Source organism: Mus musculus, chromosome 9 (genome assembly GCF_000001635.26).
Source record: "Mus musculus strain C57BL/6J chromosome 9, GRCm38.p6 C57BL/6J".
In the NCBI taxonomy this organism is placed as follows: Eukaryota; Metazoa; Chordata; class Mammalia; order Rodentia; family Muridae; genus Mus; species Mus musculus.
Genome location: NC_000075.6, coordinates 77,930,917 through 77,947,925, shown reverse-complemented (window position 1 = coordinate 77,947,925; position 17,009 = coordinate 77,930,917). Strand labels below are relative to the sequence as shown.

The 17,009-nt window shown below is 44.9% G+C and overlaps 1 protein-coding gene across 4 annotated transcripts in view; it reads right to left on the bottom strand.

The window, feature by feature from the left end:
• The window catches only part of Elovl5 (ELOVL family member 5, elongation of long chain fatty acids (yeast)), a 67,155-nt gene that overhangs the window by 36,594 nt on the left and 13,552 nt on the right, over positions 1–17,009 (bottom strand). Inside the window, exon 1 of one of the 4 annotated variants that reach the window (XM_006511400.1) lies at positions 6,512–6,630. The exons of the other annotated variants lie outside the window; for them this stretch is intronic. The gene's annotated coding sequence lies outside the window, so the exon portion shown is untranslated. Of the gene's footprint in view, positions 1–6,511; positions 6,631–17,009 lie in introns of those variants that run through there. 4 annotated transcript variants of the gene reach the window in all.

Here is a 17,009-nt window from a genome sequence, read left to right as displayed (position 1 = left end):
AGCTGTTAGCTTTCTGATGTAGGTGCTGAGAACCGAACCTGGGTCCTCTAAAAGAACAGTAAGTGCTTTTAACCTTTCTGGCCAAAAAGATTCAAGTTCTTTGATACTGGTGGTGTGAGAACAATCCTCAGAAGAAACTGTTTTTTGACTTTAATCTTTTCCTGGCCTGGTGACAGTCAGTGTGACATACTGGGTAATAGCAGTGAGCCACAGCTACCAGCCAGCCATGTGATCACATGGGAGAGCACTAGCGGACTGGGTTGCTAAGCTACAAATGGATGGATCTGGATATCACTGTCCCAAGCCAAGATCCATTTTACCTAGAGAGGTGGTGATGAGCTGCCAGGGGTCATGCACGCAAAAACTGAACTCGGGTCTTCCGTTCTACACCCGACTGCTCTTAAAACATTCCAGACAGCCTTCCACGGGCCCTGTGATGCAAACATTACCATTGCCTGTGACTCCGTCCGTCTACAACACAGAATAACAGAGCCCTAATATCAAGCAAGTTTCACAGCCCATGACCTCATTGGGAATTTCAATCCAACTTCTTGATTATACTAAGATAATGAAGACAGCAGGTACCAGAACTGACTGTGAGAATATACAGGATTAACGTAATTTTAAATGATAACACATTACAATACAACCACATGTACACTGCCCCCCAAACAGCTGTGCTCCCCTAAAATCAATGGTACTACAGGCCTCAGAGCCCTCTGCAATGCATTACCGGAGAGGAGACCGAAGCCATGATCCTCTCTTGGCCTTACCTACCAACTCCATCATCATTTCCACCTCCCCCAAACCCTGCCCCAAGACAGGGTTTCTCTGTGCAGCCCTGGCTGTCCTGCAATTTGCTCTGTAGACCAGGCTGGCCCTGCCTCCTGAGTGCTAGGATTTATGTCATGTGCTACCACTGCCCAGCCATTTCCACTGTACTTCAATCTGGGATAAAATGGTTTGTTTGGTTTTGTTGTTGTTGTTGTTGTTTTTGTTTTTTTTTTTTGATAAAATGTAATTATTAGTTAAAATACAACTATCTGTTCATTTGTCCACAATTCTGATTAGGTCTAAGCTCTTCAAGAGTGACACCTCTGGAGTTCACACCTGTACCTTTAGAGAGAACCTGGATGTGAATGTGACTGCCCGTGTTAAGCTTGGACAAGTGAGGACACACTTGTCCTCCTGGAGTCACACAGTTTCCTAGCAATAACTTTTCAAACCTGGCTGTACTCACAATCACCCAGAACCTTCAAGCACAGATGTCTGGAAGCCATCCCTAGAAGTTCAGGATCATTCCTCTGGTAAAAGCTCTCTAAATGGGCCTCTGAATCTAACAAATAAATGTCCACGTCCTAGCTTACAGTTACAGCTGCTGATGCTTATACACCCATCCCATCCATGTATCATATTACACTGACAAAGCCTAGACAGCAGGCGCAAGGACACGCTGGTTTTTATCCCAACAGATTCTGGCACATTTCCTTGTTTGCTGTAATTTTACCAGCCAAGAGGAAGGAGGACCACTTCTGTTCCAACCATCTCTCCAAATGAAACCAAACTCTACCACCACAGACATTAATTCTTAGGTGTCCTAATACTGCCCCGCCCCACATTTATGGCACATACCCAGCATGCATTGCACAGCACAGCCATCTCTCCTGCAGACTCCCCTAGTTGATGTGAAGTTCTATGAGAAGCCCCTGGCTGTTAGTTCTTTAAGCCAAAAAGCAGGGTCTGAACTATTTTTAAAACAGAAGACTTTTCCATCTTAAATTTTAAAAGTTTTCAATGCTATTCTATGTCACAACAGCAGCAATTCTTCTTGGGGGGGGGGACACCCACAATTCTCCCCCCTTCTTACACAGCAAGCCTGAGGCAGTCAATTGGGTTCACAGGGAACTCTGAACAAAAGCAGAGTCACTGTGGTTGTTAGCACCAAGGAGGCCAGCCAAGCATTGTTGCTGCAACAGCTCAGGCCCATGTAAGAGCCACCATGGTAAGTTATACTGAAGGCAGGTAGTAACGGGTATTGGCACTGGGATATTTGTTGTTGTTGGGGAACCTGGGATATTTGTGAGGTTTTGTGGTTGTTCGGTTTGTTGTTCTGTTGTTTGAGACAGGGTCTTACTATGCAACCCTGACTGGCCTGGAGCTCACTATATAGACCAGGCTGGCTCAAATGTCCAGAGATATACCTGCCTCTGGTTAAATGCTTCAACTTTTTTTGGTATTTATGTAAACGCCTAGAAACCAATACTAAAGAAATAAAAGCAGATGCGTATTACAAGTTCTCTAAAGACCATCATCTAGGAAATATTTAGAAGTGCAGAAATACTGAGAAGAGCTATTAACATTTTATCTGGAAATAATTCTATCTGGAAATTCTACCTATAGAAACTATGGGCTGCCGGACTCAGACCCTCCAGTCCAGTGCCGCTGTGTAATGGTGTATGTGCTATGGAAAACAGTTTAAGAAGTCCTTGGAACAACACAGAACTTCACGTTGCCCGGCAATTTTAGACATTCACTTGAGAGGATGAAAATCTATGATATCTTATTCTATCAGCCCAAAGTTAAAGCAACTCAAGAGTCAAACAACAAATCAACAAAGTGTGCTGTGACAAGATGGGACAGAAAAACATGGCATGTGTTACTTAGCCCAACACACAAAAAGCTATCCCATTCCATTCAATGCCCAGAACCTGACTGAAGAAACACAAAGTACAAACGTGGCTGCCAGGGGCAGGGGGTGGGTGGGGGTGGGGCGGGATGTGAGAGGAATGGAGGTAGAATGGAAAGTGCCTACTGTGTGTGTGGAGTTTCTTTTCAGGACGTGAAACACTTCAAAATTATATCTACTTAGATAAATAACTCTAAAAAAATTTAAAGGAAATGCTTAAACTGTATTTGGTACTTACGTAAATGTCTAGAAATCAATACTGAAAAAATATAATTTCCCTAAAGACCATCATCTAGGTAATATTTAAAACTATAGAAATACTGAGAAGACCTATTAAAATTCTATCTAGAAACTATGACCTACAGAAACTGTGGTAGAGGCCCCACAGTGACATACTATTTTATCACCAAAATGACTTTATTGAACATTTGGAGAAGTGAAAAAGTATGTTCACATAAACACGAACATACAGTTTTTATCATGGTAAGCTTTGAACTCAAATAACTATGATGTTCTTTAATGGGTGGACAGGCAGTTTAACAGCAATATTGACTATTCTGTGGAATATTACCCAGGAATTATTAAAAACAAAACACACACACACACACCCTGGCATGAGATACTTGCCATGATTTGTTAGTCAGGGAGGCCCCCAAACAATGCAAGCAAGTCAAGTCATTAGTTGCCCAAGAGCTAGACTGTAAGACTACTGCTGAAACGACAGCACACTTTGGTTGGACATTAGAGAAATCAAGATGGAATTGATTCAAAATTTCTCCTCTGCTGGCTAGCTTTCATAACACCATAGAGTGCTTTGGACCATTGGAGGAGAAACGTCATCAATGGTTTTATCCAGCAGCGAATCTTGAACAAGAGTACCAACCAGCTTGACAAGGTATGTCTACTGGAACAACAGCCCATGAAGGTTATGATGTCAACCAACCACTTTCTGGTTGAACAGAGCAGGTCAAAGGCTTGAGGCTCTGGGCAGAGGATGGGAGAGTGGTCAGGGATGAGCAGTGGTCACTAAGGCCTTGGGAGTGACAGGAGAAGAACCTGGCACTGCTGTTCTGCTAGATGGACAAACTGCCTTCTGAATTAGTCATGCTTATAGCCACAGGTAAGTGCTGCTTTCAACCTTGACCAGGGAAGTCTCTTTCTGCAGTCAATGCAGCACCCAGTTAGGTGCTGAGAAAGGGACTGTGAGTGCTCTGCCCTAAAGAAGACACACCACTCTCTAAAGCTCAGGAGACATGACTATGGAAGAGGGAAAGAAAAGAATGTAAAGGCCAAAGGAGGGTACTGTGAGATGACTTCCAGACATGGCAGGCAGCAGCAACTGCGCTTTCTGGGTTAAAAAAAGAGAAGGAAGGGTGGGGGGAATGAATACAGGAAGGAAAGAAGGAAATAAAGAAGAGAAATCTGAGAGGAAAGGAAGGTAGGAGAGGGACATGTTGGGGACAGCCAGGGGTAGTGGGAGAGGAGAGAATCAAGATACTCAGTATTCATGTTTGAAACCTGGAAGGAGAAAAGACTTAAAAAAAAAAATCACTATTGATATACCAACAATCTACTTGATTGTCCAGAGATTTAAATGGAGTCAAAGAAGTCAATCCATTTATATAATATTTCTGCAATAACCAACTTCCTGAGCTGAAGAGGAGCTTAGTGGCTGCCAAGGGTGAGAGGTGAAGGAGAAAAGATGTGGCAATCAAAGCAAACTTGCGTGATGGCACCACGTCATGCCAGATTGAACCAGGTCAGTGTCTCCAGGGCACTTCCCCTGGGAAACCAGGTGAAGGGGACTTAGGATCTCTATGCTAGCTCTTTTATTTATTTTAAATTAAAATATAATTCCACAGTTCCCCTATTCCCTTCATCCTTACCCACCAGCCCCTGCCTTAGCTCTCTCTGTGTGTATTTTTACTCTCTTATAGCTACATTCGAATCTACAACTCTCTCAAAACACTCAATTCTTAAATATTCATAACTGTTACAAGAAAATCTAACCAATAAGCAGGGCTAAACATTTATTAAATAAAAACAAACACTCAGCCAGATCCTCCATCTACATGGTGGTGGTTCTGGGGGTGCAACTAAAAATGAATAAGGGTGTGTGCTGAAAAAGGGGGGTGCTTTGCCTTTTGCCCCAGAGCTTATACCATCACCAAACACTGGTGTCTCCGCTGCTCTCGGGTCCACGGCTGTCCGGCTGTCCGTTGGAGCTTCATTTATTTAACCCTCAGCTCTGCAGACCAGGTGGGGTGGATGGGGAGTGGGTGGGATGGATGGGGAGGGGGTGGGGTGGATGGGGAGTGGGTGGGATGGATGGGGAGCGGGTGGGACGGATGGGGAGGGGGTGGGGTGGATGGGGAGTGGGTTTTCATCCTCCTGCTTCACTTCAGGGAGCCCTGCACTGCACAAAAGCACCCTGAATAAAATGTCTTTGAGATTCAAAGACACGGTGGTCTGAACTACCTCAGCCATAATGACAAATGTAAAAAATCTCGTCCTACGGGCCGTAAGAGGCAGGCAAAGACACCAGGGATAAACCCGTAAGCGTTCCAGGGCTTTTTTCCTAACAGTGAGTGCAAGGTACGTGTCCTTGTCCCTAGTAAGTGGGTCACCTTCCCTCATCTCAGCTCCTACTGCAGATTCAATCTGGGTTTCGCAACCGAGAATATTGTTCTTCAGTGGAGTTAGTCTCGGGCCCCTGTGACAAAAATCCTCAGTATTTTTATGTTGACACATCCTAGGTGTTTCTGGCAACAAAATATGAAAGTTGGTTGCATTATAAAAAATAAAAAAGTTTTTTTTTTCCTATTCTCTGGCTAATTTCTTATCAACTCCACTGACAGTGACAAGGAAGAGGTATTTCTGAAATGCTACATGGGGCTCCTCACCCTTAACCCCAGCACTCAGGGGAAGTAGAGACAAGTGGGGAGTTCCAGGCCAACCACAGGCTACATAGAGACTCTGTCTCATAAATAAATAGAGGCAGTTTTACATGTGGAGGGGATCCTGTCACTCTGTGACCCCCTTCCTGATGCCACTTGACTCTGCATGGGGTCTTCTGTATGCAGGAGCCACAGACTGGCGCAGCCCCCACAACAGACTGAGGCGGTGTCAGCCTCTGGAAGCCCCAGCCTCTTTCAGGAATGCGGTTCCTCTGCAGCCAGGTGCTCATGGTGCTTAAGTCCCGACCAGTGTAAAGGGCAGAATCCTGACATCAGGCCGCAGGGCCGTATCTGCAGCCACTTCTGCATGGAACTGCCTCCGTTCTCCAGGCCCCAGCAATATCTACAGTGCTCTCACGCGAGCCCTTCCCTCCAACTCTCCCCAGACAGCAAGATTCAACCCAAGCTCTCAGAAAAACCATTCCCTGTAACAATGAAGGAAAGCCAGTGGTGACATTAACATGAAGTCCACCAAGGCATAACCAATGGGTCCCCATGGGAAAATGAAGGAGATTTAGAGGGGACCCTACCTGTGTACAGAAGTTGTAAGTAGCCTTTCCTAGAGAAGTCAGGGAATAAAAGAAGCTGTAAAGTGGTCTTAGAAGATGCTTTTCCTGGGCATCCGGTTCTTTTTTAGGGAGTACAGAATAAGATGCCCAAGAGTGACCTTCTCTCCCTGCAGCTCAAAGAGCTAGTTGTACAAATGGGATTCCTTATTACTTTATCAAAACCATCCATGCTCAGCAGAAATTCACAAAGTCCAACACAGTATAGACAGACAGACAGACAGACACACACACACACACACTGAAAGACAAGACTGACTACCTGGCAGGTGACAGAAATGAAATGGTCCAGAATAGCTTACCTGATCTGGAAAAGCTATCACATATTTCCTTGTGCACAAAAAGCAGAAGAGCTGAACCTGTTAAAGCACAGCAGCAGCCGTCTAAGAAAGCTTGCCACTTCCTCCCGAGGCTTCTGTCATACACACGAGCCGTCTAAAGCATTCCCTCCATCTGGAGATCAGCTGCAGCCAGCCTGGGCTGCCGTTAACAAACACTCAAGACAAAATGGCTCAGGAAACTATTTCTTCCGCATAGTGATGGAGGACAGAATGTCCAGAGCTTTTTGTATTTCTTTCTTGTTGTTTTGGTTTGTTGAGACAGAGTCTCACTCTGTACCTCTGACTGGCCTGGAACTCACTATGCAGACCAAGCTGGCCTTGAACTCAGAGATCTGTCTCTGCCTTTGGAGTACTGGGATTAAAGGTGTGCTCCATCACATCTACTGCTTTTTTTTTTTAAGACGTATTTTATTTTTAATTATAAGTCTGTGTGTGTGCTTATGCCTGGCAACGACACATGGGTATAGGTGTCCACAGAGGCCAGAGACACGAGATCCCCTGGAGCTGGAACTGGGGGGGATTGTGAAGCACCTGGGATGGGCTATGCAAACTGAGCCTGGCTTCTCTGGAAGAGCAACGAAGGCTCTCAACAACTGAGCATTTCTAAACCTCCATATTTTTTTTTCTCTTCAATATCCACAATATCTCCTATGTAAAGGTATATTGCAATACTCTTTGGTCATCTGGCTTTTGAAATGTGGACTGTTGATTTTTAAAGATCTTCAAAAAGAGGAATTCTCTGAAGCAACTGTAAATCTGGTCTGAGAGAGAGAAGAGAGAAGAGAGAGACAGGGTCTAAGATCTTTTGAAGTCAAATGTGTTCTGTGTTTAAGAGGACAGCACTCTCCTGGTTGGTTTCCTAACTGTGTACATAGCATCCTGCAGGAGAGAGGCCCTGGTGATCAACAGCAGAGTCAGCCACATTCTGTTTATGTCCTTCGTTATCAGAGGAGCTACAGCAATAGAAAACAGCTTGACTTTTTCCAATCCTTGTGCGGGTGCAGAAGAACAGGAAAATATTTTGACTTGACCACAGAGAAACTTTATACCCATGTCAGAGGACACACCCTGAGTGTTCTCTATCTGCTACGCATAGAATAACTAAGTGCCTTGGGACACAATGGCTTCAATTTATAACCAACTAACTTAACTTCTACATGGATCACAATGGCCTCATGGTGACAAGTGGCCCTCTGTCTGGGCACTATCTAGCACGTAAGGAGAGTAGCTGCTCTGTTCTGGGTTTAATAGGACAAGGTGTGGCATTAACTCTGGCCTAATGTGTCCTAGCATCAAACACATTCTGCATCATTATGGGCTGTAATGCTTTGCTAACGAGTTAAAAGATTTCATTATGAAGCCTGGATGGTCTCCCTTGGATGATGCTGGCTTTGAGATGGGATCATCAATAACAGAAACATATCAATAACAATCTCAGAACACGAACAGTCAGGACCAAGCACCTACCACACAAGCTGTTCAATTTAATCTTCTCGATAATGCTAGAAAGGGTTATTTTTCTTATTTACAGAAGCAGAGACTCACACGTTAGAAAAGGCAGAGCCTGTACCGGGCGGGAAACAGATCCAACTCTGGCTGCCCAGCTCTTAACTGGCACTAAAATTAGAACAGGTTTAATCTTCCCATCTTGCTGCTTATAAACCTCATTGGTGTACTTTGGCAAAAAGTTGGGGTGACCCCATTGAGCTGAACTTATAATTCCACAGACACTCTCACTCAGGATTCCACTATGCATCCTGAAACTGGACACCCCTCTCTCTTTAAACACAAGTTCCTAGCCAGCCCTGCTCCCGGAGCCCTCCAGAGAATCCAGTCTGCTTTGGGGACCGTCTCCACAAGACCCACAACTGGGGCTCCACCCACGAAGCTCTGCTTTTCTGGTCAGGCTGGATCCCAGCAAGTCACTCCAGGAACACTCCTGGCACCACACCCGCGGAGCCTGACTTCCAGGAAAAATAACCAGCAGAACCAGACTTCTGCCAAACTCAGACTCCAAGTGAACAGCACTCTATCTGCAAACACCACCCTGACACAACAGCGTAGACGAGCCACAGCCACTGCCCATGTGCCACATCAAAGTGTCAGCAGGCCAGCCTGCAGAGGTCCCCAAGGAGGCAAGCAAGGTTGTCACCAGTGGTATGGAGATGGGAAAGGGGGAGGGGGGACGGGACTGAGAACACACAAACCCTACTGTATGTACTAAAACCTTAAAGCCATCAATCGTGTACTGTGTAAACCAGTAGAAATTCACCTTTTCCCACTCACTGTCTATTTTAACACAACCTTTTTATTTTTAACTCACACTTTTTATTTTAACTATACACTTACAAGGTACAGTGTGACAGCCTGCAAGTATATACAACACGTGATGATTGTCATGGTAACCACACACATCATCTCAGACATAGCACTGCTTCGCACTAAGAACACCCAAAACCGCCTCTAGTAGCTACGCTACATACTTCACTGCTGTCAGCCATGGCTGTTTTGTGCCACAGAGCATGGCAAGTTATCCCCCACCCCCACCCCCTTACTGCACCATGGTCCTCCCCCTCCCCCTTCCCAGCCCTGGATCGCTCCAGGAGCTCTTCTATGAGATTCGCCTTTCAGCTTCCTTGTCTACATGAGAAGATGTAGTGACTGTCTTTCTGTGCACGACTTATTCCTCCTGGCGTGACCACGCTCTCCAGTTCTATCCATGTTACAAAGAAGCTCAACAGAATCACACTGTGTGTGCACATCCTGTTTTCTTTACTCAACTCACCTGACAGACAGGCTGGTTGGTTCCATTTTCTGGCTTTTACGGATAGAACAGCAATAAACCCCCAAGTATGGGGTCTTAACAGTCTGCTTTCCTTCCTCTGCACAGAACCAGTGTGGGATCACTAACCTGCTCCATAAGGTCCCTATTCACCCTCTACTTCCTCTGCACTCTCCCCCTTCTGAGAATCCATCCCTTCATATCCCATTTCCCATGTTACCTTTACTGCCTCTCTCCAAAGACTGGGTCGATCCTACACAACCTGAAAACAATCGGCCCCTAGACTGTTTGTCCACAAGGCTCACTTTCAATGTCCATCACCAGACTTGCTTTTCATTCCTGTCTCTCCAGTTTCCTTCTCAGTGACGAAGCACACTAGACAGTAAAGTATACCTGCACTGACAGGCGCGTGGGCAGGGTAAGCCTTCAGGAAACCGAGGAGGTCAGGAACGAGGCAGGGATGCAGCACAAGGAAGAGCTGTCGTTAGGGACAACCAGCCAACTGAAGGAAACACTTCACGAGGGACTGTCCCGAACTCAGTCACTCAACAGTGAAAGCAAGATTTCTCAATGTTAAAAGGTGGCAACATTCACTTCAGCACACACAACCCTGGGATGAAACAGACCGGCGAGGCCCCTGTGCAAGGACAACACGCATTTGTGAAACAGCCCTTATTTTTATTAATCCTTTTTTTCAAAAAGTGGGCAAGCAATCCAACCAGATATTTCTCAAAAGGAAGTGGCAAAGAAGTACATGAAAAATACTTGGTGTCACCAAGGAGACCGAGAAATCACCACCTGCCAATGATAATGCTATGATAAAAAAAAGATGAAAGCAAACACTGGTGGGACAGGAAAACAAATGCCAAAAACATCCCAGCTATGAGTGTAGATAACGCTGTCGCTGACAGGAAACTGCAAGGAAAGGGTTCCTCAAAAATCCACACTCAGAAGCCAGCAGGTCCCGTCCTAAGTGCATCTCCAAGGGTGTCGAGATAGTGATGCCAAAGACCTAGGACTCAGCTGGTCATTTACGCTCTATGTGTAGATGGCTTAGGCTGCACCCTCAGCAACACAGGCATGCGCACAAGCAAGAGCCAAGATGGAGAAGCAAGTGAAATGGGGCACATAAACAAGTCAGGCACATATAAACAAGTCAGGACACATACTCAAGTCAGGCACGGCAAGAAGACAGGTACTTAGTGTTTTCACTCGTGGGAGTTTAAATGTTGATTTCATAGAAAAAGAAAGGTAGAAAGATAGAGGGTGGGGCGGGGGTGAACTCCTAAGGATACCCTATTGACATGAGCATGAACCACAGGCCTCAGGGATGACGGCAGCCTGTGACTACTCTCCTCCAGCGACCTGCTAAGTTTCAGGACTTCCGACAGTCTCCATCAGAATGCTTGTCCCATCTGATCCCAGACTCTGTGTGTGTGTGTACGTGTGTGTGTGTGTGTGTGTGTGTGTGTGTGTGTGTGTGCGTGCGCACACGTGCGCTCATCAGGTCAACCCAAGCCCTCCAGGTAGCAGCAAGGGGATGGAGAGGGGACAGAAACAGATCAGAAACTAGGTATGAAAGCACTGGTGGGGTGAACAGCTTCCAGGGTTCTGTAGCATAGCAGAATGCCTGTGATTTACAATAGTTTATCCACATTTTAAAGTAACTAGAAGAGTCTGAAGGATCTCAATGCTATTTGATCATAATATATATGTATGCATGTATCAAATGTCTATAGTATACTCTCTAAATATGTATAATAATTGTTAATTAAAACTTTAGAAAAGAAATAATCAAATACTCTTTAGCTGCTAAAATTCATTTAAAAAGAAAAAAACCAGCACAACAAAACAGGCTTGGCGGGTATTGGGGGGCAGGGGGGGGAGGATGCCTAAGGACCGGAGTGTTAAATAATAGCACTTTCCTTGCTATTGAAACATTCCCTCCTACAAGAAAGCTTAAGACAGAAAATAACTCAAAACCATCTGCAGGAAGTCCCTGAAACTGACAGGATTCATTAAATCCTTCTCTGTCCACGAAGCAATTGGACTTTAAGACAAGCCCAATCACTTTGAATAGGCAGAGATAAGTGAGCTGCCTGAAAGGGCTCAGATCAGCCCAGCCACCTAGAAAGGACACTCTACTGGTTAAGCTACAGGCTGCGCAGTGTGCTCCAGTTTGTTAGCTGTACTGCCCCTATCACAGTAAAACTTACTGGTTCACCAAGTTGGACTTTAGAAGTAACTGTACTTTGGTCTGTCCTGGTCTCCCTAACTAGGCTGAGTAGTAGATTTTGTGGGGTTGGGGGGGGGGGGGAGAGGAGAGATGGAGGGAGGGAAGAAAGGAAGGAGGAAGAGAAGGAGGAGGAGGAAAGACATCTTCCCCAGGAAAAGTCTGTTACACAACAAAGGCAGGCAGGTCTCTGTGTCAAAAGTAAAAAAAAATCATTCAAAGTAAAAATAACAATGCATTCAGTTCCTCAATTACATGAGTCACTTTCAGGTCTTGGGGAGAACACGTACGTAGCTGGTAAACACTAGACTAGTCGGCGCAAAGAGAACCAACAGAGCCTCTCAGTAGCTCACTGCCCTGGAGCAGACTCAGCGCAGAACCAGGCAGACTGGCAAGACTTGTCTTCCAGAGAGTTAAGGGTTAAATGGTTACAGAAAGCAAGATCAAGGGGATACCAGCAGCAGTTTAGTATTAAAACGAAGGCACTCTCCTTCGTCAACAGTAAATAAGCCTGAATAAAAATGAGATTATGTAATTTAAGCGAGTTTTAGCCAACTTTAAGGTCCAAGGACCACAAAGCAAAGATATTCCATGAGAAGGGATAAATTCAAAAATAAAAATGAGTACTTAAAAATAACTTTACTGCTACAATGACATTAATCTTTCTCTGGTTTCTCTCTCTCTCTCTCTCTCTCTCTCTCTCTTTCTTTCTTTCTTTCTCTGTTTTTTAAACAGGGTTTCTCTAACCCTAGTTGGCCTCAGACTGACAGAGATCCACCCCAAGACACACACAAAGGTGTGAAGAAAGTAGCAGTAACTATTGTAGAAATTAGCATCATTAAAAAAAAAAAATTAGTGTCCAAACCTGATAGAAATAAACAAGAGATAAAATTAGAGACCCATGTAAATATAATAGATGTTAAAAATAGAAATGATCAAATTGTTTGAAGACAATGCAATACGGAATAAAGGTGCACGTATACAAAAAAAAAAAAAAAAAGCAATACAGAGGAGCTTTGGTACAGGGGTCCTCAGCATGCAGTCATCACCCCAGCTCTGGGCCCTTTCCAGCAAGGAAAAACTGTTTTCATGATACTTTCCCATCTCCCTCTCATCAGAGACTACACATGCAAGATCGAAGTCTACTGACTGCAGCAAACTGAGAGGGTCCAGGCGTCCTTCACTGAGGTAGGCGTGTAAGACTCTGGCAAAAAAACAAGCGTTCTGTGTGCATTAGTTTTCTGCTGTTTTATAAAGCACATTTTCCGTGAAAGACATTATTCATGGTGTCAGATGAGAAAAATATCTAAAAATCCAATTTTAACGTCATTTAAAATTAACTCCTGGCAGGTTAAACATAACAGATATAATCTGCATAAGCTAAAGGTGAGGCGCAATTTTTAAAAGAAAATGTAAATGAAACAAAATGCCTGACAATCGTCGTATTAGGAGCTATGCTGATATCCCTTCCCCCAAGGTTTTATTTCCAAATGATATTGAAAATTTAGTTTTTAAACTTAAATATCCATCACCACCACCCCTCCCCCCAAAAGAGGAAAATCAAAAAGAGAACAAGGTTGTTTGGGATTTGTTGTTGTTTTGGTTTTTTAATGTGCATTGGTGTTTTGTCTGCATATATGTCTGTCTGTGTGAGGATGCCAGATCCCCTGGAACTATAATTTTCGTCTGTTGTGAGCTGCCATGTGGGTGCTGGGAATTGAACCCAGGTCCTCTGAAAGAACAGCCAGTGCTTTTAACAGTTGAGCCATCCATCTCTCCAGCCTCCAGATCAGGGTTCTCTTAGGCTGCCCTTGACGTGGTTGTGAGCTGCCTGACATAGGTACTGGGAACTAACTCTAGTACCCTGCAGGAACAGCGTGTGATCATAACTGCTCAGCCATCTTTTAAGCCCCAAGAATAATTTCTTTAACACCTGTATTCAGTAGTTAAAAGTACACATTAAAAACTGAACACTCAAATACTTTTAAATTTACTGAACTGATCATTTTGAAAGTAAAGCTAGCAATAATAGAAGTTAAATATGTTATAATTAAAGGTACTTGTGAGAGAGTCACATTACCACTTCCCTGCTGGCTCGAGCCACATAGACAGAACTGAGGAAAATCCAACAGGATCAACTTAACAATATCAAGCTGGTTTTCACATGACTATGTGGGCACAAAATCTCAAAGTTCTTTTTCGTCAAAACACCACTAGCTCTGGTGGGAGCTCCGGTGCGTTAGGACACTCTCGGACGGTTCCCTGAGCTAAGTCGCATGAGCTAATGTGCTCTTGCTGCACAAAGAGCACATTCAAAGGACAGTGAGGAAGAGCACAGTACAGCAACACACACTTAAGAACACGCTTTATTGCCAGGTATGGTCGTGCACACCATTAATCCCAGCACTAAGGGGGCAGAGGCAGGTGGGTCTCTGAGTTTGAGACCAGCCTGGTCTACAAATGGCTAGGGCTACACAGAGAAACCCTGTCTTGGAAAAACAAAAAAGAAAGAAGATGCTTTATTAATATATATGTATATATACATATATATATACACATACATATACATATGTATAGATATATACACACATACATATACATATATACAAATATCTATACATATACATATGTATAGATATAGATATATACACACATACATATACATATATATAGATATAGACATATACACACATACATATATAGGGAGACAAAAGAGGGGGGATGTAGGGGAGAGGAGAGAAGGACTAGAAATGGGGACAAGGAAGGGAGAGGAGGGGAGAGGAGGGAGGGGTAGAAGGGAGAAAGCAGGAGTGAATAGAAAGGCAAGGCAGAGCACGTGGCATCTTTTCCCCAAAATAAGAATTTGCAAGTGACCTTTTCATCTCCCCGGGCACGCGCTCCTGGCTTGGGAATGTATTCCTTTGCAGTGTCATGAGAGCGAAACACTGTGCATCCACGTGCACACACGCCCTGCTGTGCTGGGCACACACATCCCCTGTGCTATGAGTAAGAGCTCAGAAGGTCTGCACTAGTGCACAGCCTCAGAACAGACGTCTGTGAGTTTCAGAAGGTGTGCACTAGTGCACAGCCTCAGAACAGACGTCTGTGAGTTTCAGAAGGTTTGCACTAGTGCACAGCCTCAGAACAGATGTCTGTGAGTTTCAGAAGGTTTGCACTAGTGCACAGCCTCAGAACAGACGTCTGTGAGTTTCAGAAGGTTTGCACTAGTGCACAGCCTCAGAACAGATGTCTGTGAGTTTCAGAAGGTTTGCACTAGTGCACAGCCTCAGAACAGACGTCTGTGAGTTTCAGAAGGTTTGCACTAGTGCACAGCCTCAGAACAGATGTCTGTGAGTTTCTCCAACACAAAACACTTTCTCCTTGCTTTCTCAGTTTGGAGAACATCATAGAGTGATGCCTGTGAGCCAGGTACACGAGCTTACTGAGGGAAAACAGTGATTTGAAGATCGAAAAAAAAAATCTTGACAGTTGATACAGAACAATACAGCTGACATCTTGGCAGTGAAGGGCAGGCGCTCTTGGCATCCTAACCCAGCCTGGCTGTGCTCAGTCTATGCTTGCAGCATGGCTGGGGGGTGGGGTGGGGTGGGACAGGAGGGGTTCTGTCTCATGGGGGTACTGATCACTGTAAATGACAGCCCACTGTCTGCAACACAGAACGTATATGTAAGCAAACCAAAAGGCAAAAGACAGAACGGACAATCTGCCTCCTCACCTAAGTGCACTGGCTCTCACTTCAATCCTGTTTCCCTTTCTGGAGATGAAAGACAAGCAGAGACGATTGCAATTAAAGTGATTTTCATGGTGGCACATGCAACTACTTTATCAATACCATCTCCAGACAGGTAGAAAGGCAACGTGGTGCCAGAGGAAATAAGTTCTAATGCCAAAACACTCCATAGCCGTTGTAAAACAGTTTCCACTCCTATTCCTTGGGAAACACTAGTTTTAATCACTACATCAATTTAATTATGAAAAACAAATTGATTTAGAAACTAATAATTTTAAAACGTGAAAATATAACAAGCAGCATCCACGTCCCTTCTAGTATGCCATCAGCAAGCTATGATTCCTTCTCTCCCTGACTCACTGGTAAGGTAAGATGCCCAACCCAGAGGGCAGAACATGTGACCTTGAGCTACTCAGAGAAGGAAAGGGACCACTAGTGTCAAGAGTGGCTTCTGGGAAAACCCTGCATCGACCTGAACAAAGTAAGCAGCGAGCCGCAGAACCATCTTTACTCTACCTTACTAATTTGATTGCACTTACTTACTCTCCTATTAAAATCAGGGTTACTGTTATCAGAAGTGAGGCCACAGATGTGGCCTGGTATCTAAGCAACACAGGCTTTTGCCTCTGACCCCAGTGGCCTTGGCAGGCCCACTGCAGCAGCTGCATTTATAGGCTCAACATTGGAGGGAAGGGCCGCAGGACCAGGGTCTTCCTATGCAGGGCTGAGTACAAAGGCAGGCACCCAGCTCCTGCTGCCAGGCTTAGGGAAGCTGCCACAGAATACAAGCCTAGCTAGGCCTTTCAGGGAATGGAGACAGGCAGGGTGACCGAGAAAGGCAAAACTGTGCAGGTGCAGGAGTCGGTGGTGAGAACCTGCAAGGGACCTGGAGCCTCTGGATGAGGCGAGGACGGAAGCAGAAACACACAGAGGTAGCATCGGAAACAGAGCAGGGTCAGCTCCTTCACCAGCAAGGACACGTTTTCTTCCATCACTTGAGAGGCACAAGCATGAGCAAAACCCATCACTGACAGGGGTGTGAGGCCAGCCTTCAAATGGAGGCATTAGATTTCACAGACCACAGACAAAGCCACGCAGCCTGCAAAACTACTGACTAAAAGGCCCGTAACATCAGTGATTGGTCTGTGCACGGACAGTCTGTTCACCACACATGCTAAGCTGTAACCTTATTTTTTCTAGTGATTTCTGGTCTCTGTGAAAGGACTAGGCGGTTTGTCTCTAGCTGGAGGTAGTGTAAGAAGGCAGGAGCTAGATCAGTGAGTGATTCTCAACCTGTGGGTAGTGACCCCTATGGGGTGGGAGGTGTCAAATACCAGATATCCTGCACATCAGATATTTACATGACAATTCATAATAGTAGCAGAATTACAGTTATGAAGTTGCAACAAAATGAATTTTTTGGTTGGTTGTCACAACATGAGGAACTATATTAAAATGGTCACAGCATTTGGAAAGTTGAAAACCACTGCACTAGATGGTAGTGAGGATGCATCTGGCTTATGAGACAGAGAGAAAGGGAAGTGTTTTGAGGTCAGAGGTCTGCTGTCACGTGGTAGGGACAGCTCTGCTCCTGTGGGACCTGATGTCTATGTGATGAGCTAACTCAAGAATACAGTCTGGTGGACTGAGAGTGAGTGTCATGTACAGGAGATGGGGGAGGGGGGAAGGCTTC